General features: G+C 42.9%; 1 pseudogene; it reads right to left on the bottom strand.

Annotated features, from left to right (window-relative positions):
* The window catches only part of LOC138758411 (adhesion G protein-coupled receptor E1-like), a 68651-nt pseudogene that overhangs the window by 18822 nt on the left and 31921 nt on the right, over window positions 1-17908 (bottom strand).

Here is a 17908-nt window from a genome sequence, read left to right as displayed (position 1 = left end):
ACTTTGCACGATTCTTGGTGTCATGAAACCCTGGATCATAAATCCCTGATGTCTTGGAGCTCTCGGTCCCACTCCTGGCTAGCCTCGAACACTGGACGCCAACTCCATCATGTTCTAAAACTCTGGGTCCTTGCTCCCTGGTATCTGGGAGTTCCCTGGTGATCTAGAGCCTGACTGGAATCTCAAGTTCAGGTTTATTTATCATCCGATTGCACAGGTCTTCTTTGGCTTGGCTTCGCGGACGAAGATTTATGGAGGGGGTAAAAGTCCACGTCAGCTGCAGGCTCATTTGTGGCTGACAAGTCCGATGCGGGACAGGCAGACACGGTTGCAGCGGCTGCAGGGGAAAATTGGTTGGTTGGGGTTGGGTGTTGGGTTTTTCCTCCTTTGCCTTTTGTCAATGAGGTGGGCTCTGCGGTCTTCTTCAAAGGAGGTTGCTGCCCGCCAAACTGTGAGGCGCCAAGATGCACGGTTTGAGGCGATTTCAGCCCACTGCCGGTGGTCAATGTGGCAGGCACCAAGAGATTTCTTTAGGCAGTCCTTGTACCTTTTCTTTGGTGCACCTCTGTCATGGTGGCCAGTGGAGAGCTCGCCATATAACACGATCTTGGGAAGGCGATGGTCCTCCATTCTGGAGACGTGACCCACCCAGCGCAGCTGGATCTTCAGCAGCGTGGACTCGATGCTGTCGATCTCTGCCATCTCGAGTACTTCGACGTTAGGGATGAAAGCGCTCCAATGGATGTTGAGGATGGAGCAGAGACAACGCTGGTGGAAGCGTTCTAGGAGCCGTAGGTGATGCCGGTAGAGGACCCATGATTCGGAGCCGAACAGGAGTGTGGGTATGACAACGGCTCTGTATACGCTTATCTTTGTGAGGTTTTTCAGTTGGTTGTTTTTCCAGACTCTTTTGTGTAGTCTTCCAAAGGCGCTATTTGCCTTGGCGAGTCTGTTGTCTATCTCGTTGTCGATCCTTGCATCTGATGAAATGGTGCAGCCGAGATAGGTAAACTGGTACAATCCGACAAAACAGCATCCTCCAGTCCTCAGTGCAAACACACAATGATACTATACACATATAGACAACCAGTGCATATGCACTGTCTGTCCATACAAATATTAAAATAAATATATATTATTGTTAAATAAATAGTCATGGACAATTAATTTCAGCAGGCTTCTACAGGTTTATGACAGGAAGCTGTAAATGCAGGAAATCTGAAATAAAACAGGAACGCTGTTTAAAAACCAAAAGTCTGGATTGACACAATCCCTGCGCAGTCCAAATTTTATGACTTTTACTGCACACTTGAACTTGAATCGCCAAGGTATAGAAAGGAGTAGTAAGTTAGCTAAAGGTCTGCTTCTGAGCTATTCTCTCAGAATTTACCACCTTTTCTTCATCTCATCACAGGTTTCCAGTGGAGCTACCCCTTACCTCCAGTTCAGTCGGCGCCATTAAAACTGCAAAGCTTGTCAGATGGTTACATCGGCAGGTTACATGGGTTGTATTGGAATCAAATAGCTCACACCCATCAGGGGACCAAACAGTTCCTGTTTCTGTTTTCTTCCAATAGACACAGCTTGGCTTTACATTGTCTTTCTTTTCCTGTGCCAAAGAGAAATCCCCCTTAAACCATTGTTCAATCCTTCTTATGATGTTTAGAGCATATAGGAACAGGAGTCGGCCACCTGGCTCATCAAGCCTCCTCTTTCAATGAGACCATGGCTGATCTGATGGTAGGATCACCTCCACCTACCTGCCTTTTCCACGTATCCCTTAATTCCTAACTCTGTAAAAATCTATCCAACCTTGTCTTAAATATATTTACTGGGGTCGCCTCCACTGCTTAAATAGGCAGCAAATTCCACAGATTTACCACCCTCTAGTAAATCTCCTCTGCATATTCTCCATAGCTTCCACATCCTTCCTCTAATGAGGTGACCAGAACTGAAAACAATACTCAAAGTGTGGTCTCACCAGAAATGTGTAGAGTTGCAACAGGACCGCTATCCTGTCAAACATGTTAGAGTCAGTTATTAAAGATGTGATTGCGGCACATCTGGAAAGTGGTGAATTCATTGGTCAGATCCAGCATGGTTTTATGAAGGGAAAATAGTGTCTGACTAATCTTAGTGAATTTTTTGAGGATGTAACTAGTAGAGTGGATAGGGGAGAACCAGTAGATGTGGTTTACCTGGATTTTCAGAAGGCTTTTGATAAGGTCCCACACAGGAGATTACGATACAAACTTAAGGCACATGGTATAGGGGATATGGTATTGAGGTGGATAGAGAAATGGTTGACAGATAGGAAGCAAAGAGTAGGAATAAACGGGTACTATTCGGAATGGCAGTAAGTTACTAGTGGGGTACCACAAGGCTCAGTGCTGGGACCCCAGTTATTTACGATTTATATTAATGATTTTTTTTTCGAAACTTTATTTATTAATTTTAACATATGAAGAAAGTAAGTAATTCATGTACAGAAAAATACAAAATAAAGTAATACAAGTACAAACTGACATAGTTAATACAATACCAATCTCGGCATCTCCCCCTAACAACTAAAAACTAAGACTAAAAAAAACTATTTTAACCCCTAAGCCCCCCCCCTCCCCACACCCATGATAAAGAGTGAAGAATTAATACTATTAGTATAATAAAAAAATATATCTTAAAAAAAGATCGATATATATTAAAAATATATATTAATTAAGTTTTAATTATTAATCCAAAAAATATGAAAAAACAAAAACAAAAAGAACTTAAACAAAAAAGCCAACTAATAATTAAAAAAACTTTAAAAAAAGAAAAAAAAGAAAACATATATATATATAGAAAAAATATATAATAAAAAAGTTTTTTTAAAGAAAAAAAAATGATTAATTCAAACTTATTTAAATTGTATATAATCAATAAATGGGGTCCACTTTAACTCATGAAAAGACATCTTATCTTGTATAGAAAAAGATATTCTTTCCATAACCAAATAAAACTTCATCTCTGAATACCACCTATCTAAAGACAATACATTTCTATTCTTCCAAGTAATCGCTATACATTTCTTGGCCACTGCCAGCGCTAAGTAAATAAAAGAGATCTGGTAATTATCTAATTCTAAATCAATCAACAGTTGCATATTCCCGAATAAAAATATATCAGGCTCTAATACAATATGAAGATTATATAGATTATTAAATACAGATTGAATACCTTTCCAAAATTGTTGTAACTGATCACACAACCAAACAGCATGTAAAAAAGTACCAGAAACCTGATCACAATGAAAACAAAGATCTGACTTACTAAAACCAAATTTTTTAAATTTTTCGGGTATTAAATATAATTGATGTATAAAACTATATTAATCATCGCCAATCTAGCATTAATCAATTTTCGAACACTATTACGGCAGATTTCAGACCAATCTTCTTCAGTTATTGTTAAACTTAAATCTTTTTCCCATTTCATTTTATCTTTATCCCAATCTATTTTACTTTCACTTTCCAACAAAATACGATACAAACCTGATATATAACCCTTTTTTGGAAATGAGAGCACATATTTCTCAAAATCAGTTTCAGACAGTAAATTCATTTGACGACCGCATACCTGTTTTACAAAAGATCTTAACTGATAATACACAAATATAGAATAACCACTTATATCAAATCTCTTTTGCAATTCGACAAAAGAACAAAAATGACCTTCTAAAAAACAGTCAGATAAATTATGTATTCCTTTCTCCTCCCATGGTTTCAAAATAGTATTAGATACCGTGAAAGGAACAAGGTGATTATTATATAATGGTAATCTTCCCGACCACTTATTTTTCAATCCCATTTTATGTCATTTACTTGTCCATAAGTTCAGGAGCAGAGAAGTATTGATGCAGTTGTTTAGGGCCTTGGTGAGACCTCACCTGGAGTATTGTGTTCAGTTTGGTCTCCTTATCTGAGGAAGGACATCACTGCCATGGAGAGAGTTCAGAAAAGGTTTACCAGATTGATGCCAGGGATGGCGGGACTTGCATATGAAGAAAGGCTAAAACAACTGGGCTGGAGTTTAGACGATTAAGAGGAGATTTAATAGAAACATTCAAAATTCTTAAGGGATTTGACAGGCTAGATGCAGGAAGATTGTTCCCAATGTTGAGCAAGTCTCGAACCAGGGGTCACAGTTTAAGTATAAAGGGGAAGTCCTTTAGGACTGAGATGAGGAAGAATTTTTTCACTCAGAGGGTGGTGAATTTATGGAATTCTCTGCCACAGGAAGTGAGGCCGGTTCCACAGCTATATTTAAGAGAGAGTTAGTACTTGTGACTAGGGGGATCAGTGGGTATGGAGAGAGAGTTGGAACAGGGTACTGAGTGGATGATCAGCCATGATCAAAATGAATGGCGGTGTAGGCTTAAAGGGCCAAATGGCCTCCTCCTACACCTATTTTCTATGTTTCTATGACTGATTCAGCATAATACTAGTCACTGCAAAAGTGAGGATTTTCCTGGCAATTATGTAACTATGGTTACCCAACCTCTTGATAAAATGGTGGCCAAAACATCTCTGATGTGTCTTGTTATTAATCTAACTATTTTACCATCTCCCTCTGATCTTTCAGTTCCTGCATCAGGCCGCCTTGTACTCACCCTGAATAACTGTGAAAGGAAAAATCAACTTTAAACTGACCTGAAACAGTTTGAACCTAGTCGACAGAGGTGTTATAAATGAACCCATCTCAACACCTTGTTCAACCCCTCAATCTTCACATTCAGTTACACCCTTACACCCGCAAGGTATAATGATTACCCAGAATCATACTGCCACCCACAGTTATCCAGGGCAAGTTAGCCTTCCCTGGGTTAATCACCAGGAGCAAAGGTTCTGCCTCGTTATCTTCCCTCTGAGTAAAGAGTGCCATTCCTTTCAACTAACTAAGCAAAAAATATGATGCAAGAACTCAGCAGATCAGACAGGGTCTGAAGAGATGAAATGTTAACTTTGATCCTCTCTCCACGGGTGCTGCGTGCCCTGCTGAGAGTTTCTGGCACTTTCTGTTTTCACTTCAGCATCTACACTTTTGTTTTTCTTTCACCTCATTGCCCAGCTAGTTCTGGAAAACACCTTCCAATTTCTTGGATTAAGTGACTTACCTTTGGTCTAGGCTTTCCAAAGGAATATCTAAGAAGTACATTTCAGGATTTTTCCTTGGAGGAGGGGAGGCTGGAGTGGGAATCTCATTTTCCTTTGGGATTCCCTGGAGCATAGAAGAATGAGGGAGAAATAAAGGTATTTAAAATTATCAGGGGTCTTGACTCAGTAAATGTAGGTAGGCTTTTTCCACAGAGGATAGGTGAGATACAAACCAGAGGATATGGGATAAGGGTGAAAGGGGAAAGTTTAAGGGGAACATGAGGGGGAACTTCTTCACAGAGAGTGATGGGAGTGTGGAACAAGCTGAAATGGTGAATGCAGACAGACTCAATTTTAACATTTAAGAAGAATTTGGACAGGTACATGGATGGGAGAGGAATGGAGGGCTATGGACTGGGTGCAGGTTAGTGGGATGAGACAAAATAATAGTTTGGCACAAACTGGAAGGGCTGAAGGACCTCTTTCTATACTGTAATGTTCTATGATTCAATGGGAAAGATTGCTTCTATTATTTACAAACCTGGGTGAACCTCAGCGTGAAATTGACCATTTCGGTCAGATTCGAGATGATGGCTTTGTTGCTGATCGTAGCTGATATCACCTTGGAGCTTAATTTGGTCGTCTTGTGGGATTGATGATCGCCTTCAATCTCTCTGTTCAACAGGGCTCCTATGTTGTTGAATACGAGGAAGGAGACAGCTATGACATCTGTTGGAGATAACAGTTCAGCCATTGGTGAATACAGAGTGCAACATGAAAGTCTGCAGATGCTGTGATTGTAGTTAAAAAAGAGCCACAGCTGGCACAAATCTATCACAACACCAGTGACATGGAGGAACTCAGCAGGTCTCGCAGCTTTCATAGGAGGTAATATTACCAATGTTTTGGGCCTGAACCCTTCCTCTGTATAGAAGGTTGGGTGTGGGGGGGGGGGGGGTGGGAATGGGGGAAGAATGGGAAGGGAGGAGTACAGACTAATGGACAAATGATGTTAATTGGATATGATAGAGGACAAGGGAGAGGAAAGGTGAGAAAGTGAAAGGATACAGAGGGAAAAGGGAAGAAAGAGAGAGAGCGTGCTCAAGGTCAGGAGGCACAGAGAAAAGATTGGGGATGTGGTTGTGGTTTCTATCAGAAGACTGGTAGGGTGGGGGGATGGGAGACTGACCAACAAAAGGTGTTAATTGGATTGATAAGAGGAGAGGTGATTTTGGCTCTGTCAAAGGAGATGGAGGAAAAAGGGAGAGAGAGACAAAGACAGAGGTGGGGGGAGGGAAAGAGGAGGGGGGGGGGGGATACAGTTGAATGAAAACCAGAGAAGTATATGTTATTACCATCCCGTTGGAATTGTCCAGACGGATAATGGTGTGTTGTTCCTCCAATTTGCGGGAATATGGAGAAACATCATCTGAAACACTCTGTCATCTGGCTACAACCACATGCCAGCCATTCCAGTGGTGCTTTGTGGAGAAGTTTGGAGCATAAAGTCTAGCTAAAAACAATGGTGGATATGGAGATCGTCAAGAAGGCTGATGCATCCTGCGTCGTGGCAAGTTATTTTTCAGTGTTGTTGGAACTGCACTCATTCAGGCTGCCAAGGGCACCCTGTCACACTCAAAACTCATGATGGTTAAAAATCTAGGAATTCTAGATTCAAAATCCCTTTATTGTAATGTAATAGTACATGAAATTGCCTTCTGCTTGCTGTAAGGCAGACAGAGAGTTGGCATTAGTGTTGCCTGGTGCCCTTACAGTACGAAGGAAAGAGAAGCAAAAGAGAGTCCCTTCAGAGCCCTGTGGATTCACCTCCAGTGCTCCCACATCTTGTGCAGACGCACAGACTCCTCTTTGATCCAACGGTAACCAGAGCCCCAGATCCAAACTTCTGACATGATCAGGAGGCCTTCAGCGTTCAAGGCCCTTCGAGAGCCCTTCTTACCCTCAGCACCTTCTTGAATCTCGGCTCCGATACCTGGTTCCCATCAGTCAGTCTTCAGCAACTCACAGCCCGAGTGGGTCCCCCGACCACAAGTTGGCCGCAGCCCGTGTGGGTCCCTCAGCCCCTCACTGGTCCGTCACAGTGGTCACTGCCCTGCAGGGGTAATCTCCTCAGCTTCTGCTTCTCAATGGAGGGTGTTCTCCCCCGTTTCTGGTGCCCTGTGCTGGATCTCTGCTCTCCAGAGTTTACAAGCCCTGGAGACTGCTGCCAAGCACAGGTGCTGCCATCTTGGGCACAGACCTATGGATGCAGAATTTTAGTTTAAAAGCACTATCAGCTGCTCTTCCAGGCTGTTTAATGCCTGTATGCAGCAACAGTATTAGGACCGGGCAGTTGAACCCTCTGGACAGTGCTGTGTCTCCACTCTCTGGGGTCCACACCAACGGCAGCGCCGACCTTTGGTTTTTTTCAGATGATTCGTAGTCTGTGGTGTTTCTTTTGTGCCACAAGATAATGTCTAAACATTCTGATGTTGGTATGATATCTACAAATTATTCCTCTCAGATTAACATAGAACGTTTGAGTACATAGAACACAGTACAGCACAGTACAGACCATTCAGCCCCTGATGTTGTGCCAATCCATATATTCCTTCCTGAAAAATAAGTACTAAACCCTCCCTACCTCATAAGCCTTTATTTTTCTTTCATCCATGTGTCTCAGAGTCTCTTAAATGCCCCCAATATTTCAGCCTCCATCACCACCCCTATCAAGGCACTCCAGGCACCCACATCTCTCAGTGTAAAATTTTTTTTTACCCCTGATGTTTCCCTCCTGACACTTTGTACAGATGCCCTCTGGTGTTTGGTGTTTTTTCTTGGGAAACAGGCACTGGATGTTCACCATATCTATCCCTCTCAATGTTGTAAACCTCTATCAAGTCTCCTCTCATCCTTGTACACTTCAAAGAGAAAAGTCACAGCTCTGCTAACCTTATTTCACAAGACCAGGCAATGTTCTGGTAAATCTTCTCTGCACCTTCTCCATAGGTTCCACATCCTTCCTATAATGAGGTGACCAGAACTGAACACAATACTCTCAGAAGTTTTGTAGAGTTGTAAAATGACCTCTCTCCTCCTGAATTCAATCCTTCTATTAATGAATCCCAGCATCCCATAGACCTTCTTAACTATCCAGTGAACCTGTGCCAGGTTGTATGGATTTGAACCCCATGGTCTCTCTGTTCATCCACACTTTTAAGCAACCAACTATTAACTCTATACTCAGCCCTTGACACCAAAGGTTGGTTGTTGATGTTGGAATGCGTATGAATTAAAAACTCTGGTCATGTATTAAGACTGAACTGTGTTGGCTTCAACACAAGGAGGAATTGCTTGTTTTGAGGTTTACCAGTAAGTCTAAACACAGCAGTGTATTCTGACAAAAGTGGTCCAAACAGGAAAACTCAATCTCAATAAAGGGTCCAGCCCAAATAGTTGACTGACTGTTTCTCTCCATGAATGCTGCCTGCCATGTTGATCTCTTCAGCTTTTCTTAGTTCAGGGAAGAACATTGGCAAGTTCGAATAGCTTCTGTGCCGTCTGTAAACCGGAAACCCTGGTTCAACTCACAATACAATTTTGTGCAATGTAATGATGGAAAAGAGGCAGAAAAATTTACCGAGGTTATTTTCTCCCATAATTGTGCTCCGGTGGACGTGAATGGAGTTATTGGCAACTTATATTTTCACCACCTTGTCTGCATTTTGTTTTCCAATTGACTGGACTTTAAGAACTAAGATAAAAGGAACAGAACTTTGAAGCATACAATGGAAAACAAAGATGTGCTCTTCGAGAGAGAGTGCGGAAGAGGTGAAGTAATAAGATCCAATTGATGAGGAACACTGTTCTATTGATAGACTGGCAACGGTAGCAATTGGCAGAAAAAGTTGAGAGATAATATAATAAAAGTCTTCAAAGTTACCAACGGTCTGCAAAGATTTGGGTGGCACTGTTAGCGCAACGCTATTGTAGTGGGAGCGACCGGAGTTCATATCTGGCACTCTCTGTAAGGAGTTTGTAATTCTCTCCGTGGGCTTCCTCCGGGTGGTTCGGTTTCCACCCACCCTTCAAAACATACGGGATTTGTAGGTTAGTTGGGGTATTTAGGCGGTGTGGACCTCTAACTATGCTGTATGTCTACATTGAAAAAAATAATGAAGAGAAACTCTTTCCACTGAGGATCAACAAGCATAGATTTAAATCCGATTGCTATAGAACTAGAATGGCCAAGAAAACATTTTCATGCAGAGAGTGGTCCCTGGATGGGAGGTGCAATTAACTCATCCTGGGGTTTCAAATGGGAGACTGTATGGATAGTTAAAGCAATCGGGAGAAAGATGGGGATGCTCAGATTGGACTATACGCTGCGTAAACTTTGCATCCGTTCGAGGGGGTGAATGAATTGCTTCTCCAGAACAATGGTTCGATGACCACATCAGTTCTTTGGCTACCTTGGAGTAGGGAATACAGGGATAAATGTTGTCCAGGTCCATAAAACCATAAGAAAAAGGAGCAGAAATAGGCGATGCAGCCCATCGAGTCTGCCCTGCTATTTGATTGTGAGCTTATTGCATTATCTGATGCTCTTGTGTATGGGTTAACAGCTGAATAGCCCACAGAACAAAGCTGTTTACATCAATGCACAGGGGTGTATCTACGGAAAATAGTGCCTATGGCAAGCACTGAAATTACACGCCTGTCCGAATGTCTGACACCCATCTTTTAAATAACTTTACCTTAATATCAGCTCAAAAATAAAAGTAAAACTAGTCAATCTTTTAATTAACAAATTATGGCACCATGTGAAAATTATAACTGCACCTTCCTTTCTTTCACTGATGTACATTGGTCTATGATATGATTAAAGTCAATTTTTTCAGTGCAGATGACAAGAAACAATTCAGCTGGCAGTAATGTGTGTGAACCGTGGGCATGAGCATACAGTCAATTCTCAGGAGACCTTGGAACAGCATCCCTGTTCTTTCAGTCACGTCTTTTCAGTGTATGGAGCAGGAACTCTGACTGACAGAGGTCCCCTTTATCCAACTTCCCTCTGAGATTTGGCTCCTCACCATATCCCAGCCTCTCAAATGCAGTCTCAAAAAAATCTCAGAAAATGCCTGCAAACTCAGCTGCATCCGTGGAGAGTTCGCGTCCTGAACCAGAAACATGAACGATTTCTCTTTTGCAAATGCTGACTGACCTGCAGAGTTTTTCTATCATTTCCCGTTTTCCACCCCCCACCCCCCACAAAAGTTTACTGTATCTGAAGTTTTGTTGATTTCCAATATTAGGAAATATTGTGTTAAAATATTAAAAAATAGTTTGAAGAGGGCATGAAAAATATTATTGACGACCCCCGAGGATGATCCCCATGACGGGGGAATTCTAGGTCAAGAGGAGAAAAGGGCTTCAATTTAAAAGGAGATGCGGAAAAATTTCTTTAGCCTGAGGGTCGTGAGTCTGTGGAACTTCTTGCAACGGATGGCTGAGGAAAGTGAGGTCATTGGGTGCATACAAGGCAGAGATTGACAGGTATTTGATTAATCAAGGGTAACAGAAAAAGCCGGGGAATGGGGCTGAGTGGGTGGATGGATCAGCTCATGACTAGAATGGTGGATCAGACTCGAGGGCCAATGGACCTACTTCTGCTCCTATATCTTGTGATCTATCGCCAGGAAAGAGATACAAGAGTACCAGGCTGAGAAACTGCTTCTTCCCACGGGCCATGAGGCTGATGAACTGTTCCAAACTCCCATTTTAGCACAAGCTAGAGTCCACGACTCTACTATTTCATTATCAATATTTTTTTTAATGTATGTCTATACATGGGCAGCACTGTTGGCAAAGCAGTTTGCGCAACGCCTTTACAGTGCAAACGATCGGGACTGGTTTGAATCCTGCGCTGTCTGTCAGGAGATTGTACCTTCTCTTAGTGTCTGTGTGGGTTTTCCCTGGGAGCTATGGTTTTCTCCCACCATTCGAAACATACTGGGGGTGTAGGTTAATCTGGTATAAATTGGGTGGCACAGACTGGTGAGCCGAGATAGTTTGTTACTGTCCTGTATGTCTAAATTTAAATTTATATGTACTGCACATGTATCACTTGTTTGTAGGCGTGTTCTGTCTGGTTGTGTGTTTGCATGTTCTTTTGGAGTGAGGACCAGAGAATGCTGTTTCATCGGTTGAACTTGTGCAATAGACGATAAATATTATTGAACTTGAAAATGCATTTCAAGAGACAAAATCTTAATCATTTATTTCATCAGCTTGTTTTCAGCACCAATTGATGCACAGATATTCATGCTAAAGGAGATTATTATGAAAGTAAACACCACATCACTTTTTCTAAATTTAAAATCATTTTCACACATTTGGCTGCAAGCACCAGTTTTCAGGAGGTGAATTAAATTTAAATGTTGACCCACGAGTCTGCGCCGCCCAATTTACCCTCAATTAACCTACGACTCCCATATGTTTTGAATGGTGGGAGGAAACCAGCGCCCCTGGGGAAAACCCACGCAGATACAGGGAGAATGAATAAACTCCTTACAGATAGTGCCAGATTCGAATTCCAGTCCTGGACACTGGCACCTTAATGTCATTGCACTAACTGCTGCCCTAATTTTGTTACAGAAACAATACTTACCGAAAGATTCTGTTTTTACAGTCGCCACTCCCTCAGTAACGTCAGTCCAATCACCATCGCCATGTTTTCCAAGAGGGTCATTACAGTTGATGCTACCTTCACCTTTTGGGTTGAGCTCAGATTATCCAGCCTCAAACTATTAAGAATGTTGTTTGCAAATATTGGAATTTCCTGTAGGTGAAAAGAACACGTCATATATTGAAAATGGAAACCTTGCAGATGCGAGAAATCTGCAAGAGAGCCACAAGAACACTTTTGGGTGTATTTTTGGATTTTGGGCTCCTGATCACAATAATGGTCGTAAAATTTTCATATCACATTCCTGTCTTTGAAGATATAACCCAATTTTTGTGATTTCTTATCATATTTTAAATCTACTTCAAGCCGACAAAACCATGAAGTGCACCATGACCATTTTCTGCTTTGGCACTCGGACGTCTTCCCTGCTGGTCTTGGTGCAGTCAGGGTCGAACATGGTGAAAGGTTTCATCAGGATGTGGAAAAGCAGAATCAGGGCAACTGGAATCCATCAGTGCTGACCAACTATTGTTGGCCACTGACACAAGAGGCATCAGATGCCGAGTACAAATGAAAATCAGTGGCAAAACATTTTGAGGTCAGTTGAACTAACACAATTAAATGTGCTAAATTCAATGTAAGTTAATGTTTTTCCAACTTCCTATGTGATACAGCGAATCTGAAATCATCTTTGTGTTCAGCTTGAAGTTGTCTATCGTAACCCCAATTTTATTTCAGGAAGCAAACCTTTTGAAAAAATTTGTTGACCAGAGTTCTTTTCCTCCTCTCCACAGTTACTGCCTGACCTGCTGATTATTTCCAGCATTCTTTGTTTCCTCTTCCCCTAGTTTCATGCAAGGTTTGCCCACCTGAAGCATGACAGGCTGGCGTGAACCAGGCATTGGGAGTGGGATCCAAAGAGGGTGCCTACAGCAAGAAGTGCTTCTGGCACTGAAAGCTTCCTGATTGTGTCGGAGATCCAGAACTAGGGGGTCACCACTGGACTGGAGAGGAGACTGTGCAGCGACAGAGGTCAGGAAGCCAATTCGCGGATGGAAGGATCTCTCATGCTTTTATTGGTTGGGTCACCGGGCTATTGGCACTTCTACGTATTGCCTTTACAGCAAACAAAAGTTTCTGAATTTTGTGTACTGGGCACTCCTTCTTTAGCAAGTGAAACACAAAAGTTTGCAGAGACTACATTTGTTGTAAAAACACACAGAAATGCTGGAGGAACTCAGCCAGTCTCGCAGCATCCAGGGGATGTAAAGGTGTTTCAAGCCTGAGCACTTCTTCAAGGAAGAAGCAAGGAACAGGAAGATACAGAATAAAGAGACTGATACCAGCTGGAGGAGGAGACCAGACCAACTAAAGGTGTTAATTGGATATGATAAAAGGAGAATTGACAGATACTGCTTGACTGGCTCAGTTCTTCCAACATTTTCAGTGACCAGCATCCAAGTTTGTTTCAGCTTCTCTTTCATGAATGCCTCTCTTTCTGAAGTAATTGTTCATCTTTTTTTAATTTCATTGCTGTTTCAGCAATTGGTGAATCTCTCTCCACTCTCATTCCTTCATTCTCTCTTTCTCCAATTCCCTAAAACACACAGTAAATGTTGAAGGAACTCAGCCGGTCTCGCAGCATCCATAGAAGGTAAAATTATATGAAGGATATTTCAGGCCTGAGCCCTTCCTCAAGGAATAAGGAAAAAGGAAGGTGTCGGAATAAAGACAAGACTGGCTAGGGGAGGGAGGGCAACGGCAACAAAAGGTGTTAATTGGATAGAAGAGGAGAGGTTAGCTCTGTGGAAGGAGACAGAGGGTAAAGTGAGGGGGGGGGGGAGGAAGAGAGAGAGAGAGAGAGCGAGCCCAGATGTAAGATGAAGTGTTGTTCTTCCAATTTGTGGGTCGTCTCAGTCTGGCAGTGCATGAGACCATGGACAGACCCTCTTCTCTAATCCTCTTTCTCCTTTTATTCATTGATTTCCTCTCTTTCTCTGTCATCCCATGCTCCCACTTTCTCATGCCACCCCCTCTCTCTTTTTCTCCATCACTTTTCCGCTCCATTCCTCATTCTGTCTGACTGCCCTAAGCAGTTACATTGTCAGTAACTGCAAGGAGCTTTGTCTCGTGGATGTAAATCACTCTTCTAGTGGGTTGAAATGTCATCCAGGTTCGGTGTCTACATTAGGACACCTGTAATTCCAGCGTAATAGACGGCTACAAGATTATGTGAGGCAGTAGATAGGGTGGACATCCAACATCTTTTCCCAGGACAGGGAGAGCAAACATGTATAAAATAAAGGGATGGAAATTTAGGGATAGCTTTTTACACACACAGAGAGTTGTGGGTGTCTGGAATGCCTTGCCAGGGGTGGTGGTGAAGGCTGAAACATTAAGAGCATTTAAGAGACTCTTGGACAGGCAGATGGACGGAAGAAAAATAGAGAGTTACATGTAGGGAGAGTTTAGTTTTTTTTAGGAATATATGGGTTGGCACAACATCAAGGGCTGAAGGGCCTTACTGTGCTGTAGTGTCTATGTTTAAGAAGCACTTGAATAGCTGTGGTTAACAGGGCTGCATTACCAGTGCTGGACAGCAGCTACCCCTCCATCATCAGACTTCTCAGTCAGGGTCTCATTGAAGGAGTCTTGTGAACTTTATTGAATTTTTTCCCCATTCTCTCTGTATTGCATAGTCAGTATGTTTACATTTCCTTATTTGTTTACATGTGTATGTTTATAGTTTTTTTTGCACTATTGTACCAATAAATGTTAATTCTGCCTCGCCCGCTGGGAAAAGAATCTCATATTGTACGTGATGTCTCTGACAATAAATCTTTTAAACCCCTCGACTCTCCCCTCCTCAGAAGCACACAACTCCTACCCAAAGATGAAACTATACAACCGATAAAAGCTTACCTTGGTGATGTTTCTCCCACTTGAGTTATGGCAGAGTTTACTCTGAAAGCAGTCAGCTGATTGCAATATGGAGCTTGACTGGACAAGAACAAGATATCAATTTAATATCACAAGATCACAAGATATAGGAGCAGAAGGAGGCCCATTGGCCCATCCAGTCTGCTCCACCATTCTAATTGTGAGCTGATCCAACCTCCCACTCAGACCCACTCGCCGGATTTCTCCCCGTAGCCCTCAATGCCCTGATTGTCAATTTCTGCCTTAAATACACCCAACGACCTCGCTTCCACAGCCGCCTATGGTAACAAGTTCTACGACCCTCTGACTAAAGAAAGTTTTCTTTATTTCTGTTTTAAGTTGATGCCTTTTATCCTGAAATTATGCCCTCTTGTCCTAGAATCTCCTACCATGGGAAACATCCTTGCCATATCTACTCTGTCAGGCCTTTCAGCATTTGAGATGCCTCTATGAGGTCTCCCCTCATCCCCTATACAACTGTTCCTTATATGCTAACTGGACAGTTAGTTACACAGTAGTAGTGAGCAACTGAAAATAATTCTTACCTAATCCTAACCCAAATGATGTAAGGAGAAAAAACAATTGGAGAACATGGGTTTAGGGTGAAAAGGGAAAAGTTTGGAGGGAACATTAGGGGGAACTACTTCATGCAGAGAGTGTTGGGAGCATGGAACAAGCACCAGCTGAAGTGGTAAATATGGGTTCAATTTTGATATTGAAGAAAAATTTGGGAGGGTTATGGTCCAGGTCAGTGGGACTAGGCGGGAAAATGGTTTGGCACAGATGAGAAGGGCGGAAGGGCCTGTTTCTGTGCTGTAGTGTTCTACAGTTCTATGAATCGACCTCTTAATGTCTGAAAATAGCTTCTGCTCCTCCCATTCCTCTCTCCTCTCCTCCTCCCCCCCCATCTTTATTTTCAGGTGTCCACCTGTTTTTCCACATTTTCTAGGAAGGGCTCAGCCCAAAATGATGACTGCCTTTTACTTCCTGTGGTTGCTGAAGTTTCTCCAGAAGGTAGCAGTGAGAAGAGGTTGTGACAAGGTGACAGGGGTCCTTTGTGATGTTGGCTGCTTTCTGGAGGCTGTGCCTCACAGAGGTGTCTTCAATGGTTGGGAAGTTCTGTACGGTGGGTGAAGAAAGCCACAAAGATGGAAGAGTGGGAGCAGAGTGCATTAAGGAGGGTGGGATCAATCTAGTGAAGACGGTTGCAGTGCCAGCAAATCCGGGTTTGAATCTGGTTCTGTTGGTGAAGAGTTTATACATTTTCCCCATGTCTATGAGGGATTACTCTGTGTATTCCTGTTTCCTTCCACCCTCCAAAAGGAATGGGAGTTGGGCGGCACAGGCTTGTGGGCCGGAAGGGCCTGTCACCGTGCCGTATGCCCAAATTTAAATTTAAAAAAATTTAAGAATACATTGCAATAGATCCACATGAAAAGGAGATGTACCCTGGAGAAACAGGGTGGGTGAAAGTCAGACATAGTTCACGTACCTGGTTTGAATTCCATGAATATATTGAATTGCAGGGCATTGTTGTGAAATTCTTTTCAACCGTATTAGCACAATCAAGTGGATTAACTGGTGGAAAAATTACATAAAGGAAATCTAAGTGTCCAGCTGTAAACTCCAACAGTCACTCCACAACAACTCACCCTCACAACGTCGAGCTTTGGACCCAACACTAGATCCCTGCCTCACAGAAGAGATTGGGAATATTTGTAACAGTGATCAAACCCAAATACTCTCCTCTAATGCAGCTCCATACTCTGCACTGGCCCCAGTCCCATCTCCACCCTCTTCCAATTCCTCTATTGCCCCACCACCACCACCACCCCCCCCCCCCACAACCCCGCTCGTCTATTTAACAGTGAATGAAAACCAAAAGTCAGCAGAAAATCTGAACCAGAAGCAAAATATGCCAGAAACACTCAGAAGGTCAGGCAGGATCCGTGGAGAGGGATAAATAAATCCTGGAGGAACTCAGCAGGTCTTACAGTGACCATGGGAGATGAAGATATATTGCCAACGTTTTGGGCCTGAGCCCTTCTTCAAGGTGTGAGCAAAAAGCAGGCAGCCATCTGAATTAAAAGAAATGGTAGGGGGAGGAATGCAGACAAAAGGTGATAATTGGAAATGGAGGGGAGGCCAGGAAAGAGGAAAGGCGAGAATTGATAGGGGGAATTGAGTGGGTTGGCTCTGTGGATGCAGAATTGAGGTAAAGGAGACAGAGGGAGAAAGGGGAGAGCACAAGCTAGAGAAAAGAAGACATGGGGAGGCTAATGGAATCTGGAGAAGTCACTGTTATTGCTATCCATTTGGAGGGTGCCCAGACAATTTGCAAATGGTCCAGTCTGGCTGTGCATGGGACCACGAACTTACATTTTGGCAAGGGAATGGGACGGGGAATTGAACTGAGTGGCCACTGGGAGATCCACGCTATTGCAGCAGACAGAGCTGAGGTGCTCCACAAAGTGATCTCCCAGTTTGCGCCCAGTATCTCCAATGTAGAAGAGACCACAACGGGAGCACCGGATGGCCCCCACTGTAGATTCACAGGTGAAATGTTGCTTCACTACGAAGGACTGTTTGGGGCCCTGAAAGGTGGTGAGGGATGCAAGTGGAGGTTCACCTGCAGTCACAGGGTTTGGTGCCAAGGGGGTGGGGGTGATTGGTGGGAAGGAAGGAGTAGACAAGTGAGAAACAGAGTTAAAACCCTTCATTGATATTTGAAACACTCTTGTTTCTTTCCGCAGGTTCTGCCTGTTTCCAGCAGTTACTCTTTGTATTCCTCTCAAAGAACTCTTTCTGTTTTTACCTTTACAGTTCTGGTGAGTTTCTGGTGGCTTCAACTGAAATAAGCAAAGAATAAGCAGGAAATCACAGAATAGAGACAGCGCTGGCTGGGGGAGGAATCCAGACCAACAAAAAGTTGGATACAATAAGGGAGAGGTGAGAATCGATTTTGTCTGTGTGAAAGGAGACAGAAGGGGTTTTTAAATCTCCTGCTCGTTTAAAAAAAAAGCAAATTTCCCTTTTATGCTGATGACCAAAAATGTGGTCGCAATATGCTTTGATGCAGGGGCAAATCCATGAGCTGCTCACAAAGCTGAGGGAGACAGGGTGAGAAGTGCAGTAGCGTTGCCCTCCT

Source organism: Narcine bancroftii, chromosome 3 (genome assembly GCF_036971445.1).
Source record: "Narcine bancroftii isolate sNarBan1 chromosome 3, sNarBan1.hap1, whole genome shotgun sequence".
Classification (NCBI taxonomy): domain Eukaryota; kingdom Metazoa; phylum Chordata; class Chondrichthyes; order Torpediniformes; family Narcinidae; genus Narcine; species Narcine bancroftii.
This window is presented reverse-complemented; position numbering and strand designations above follow the sequence as displayed.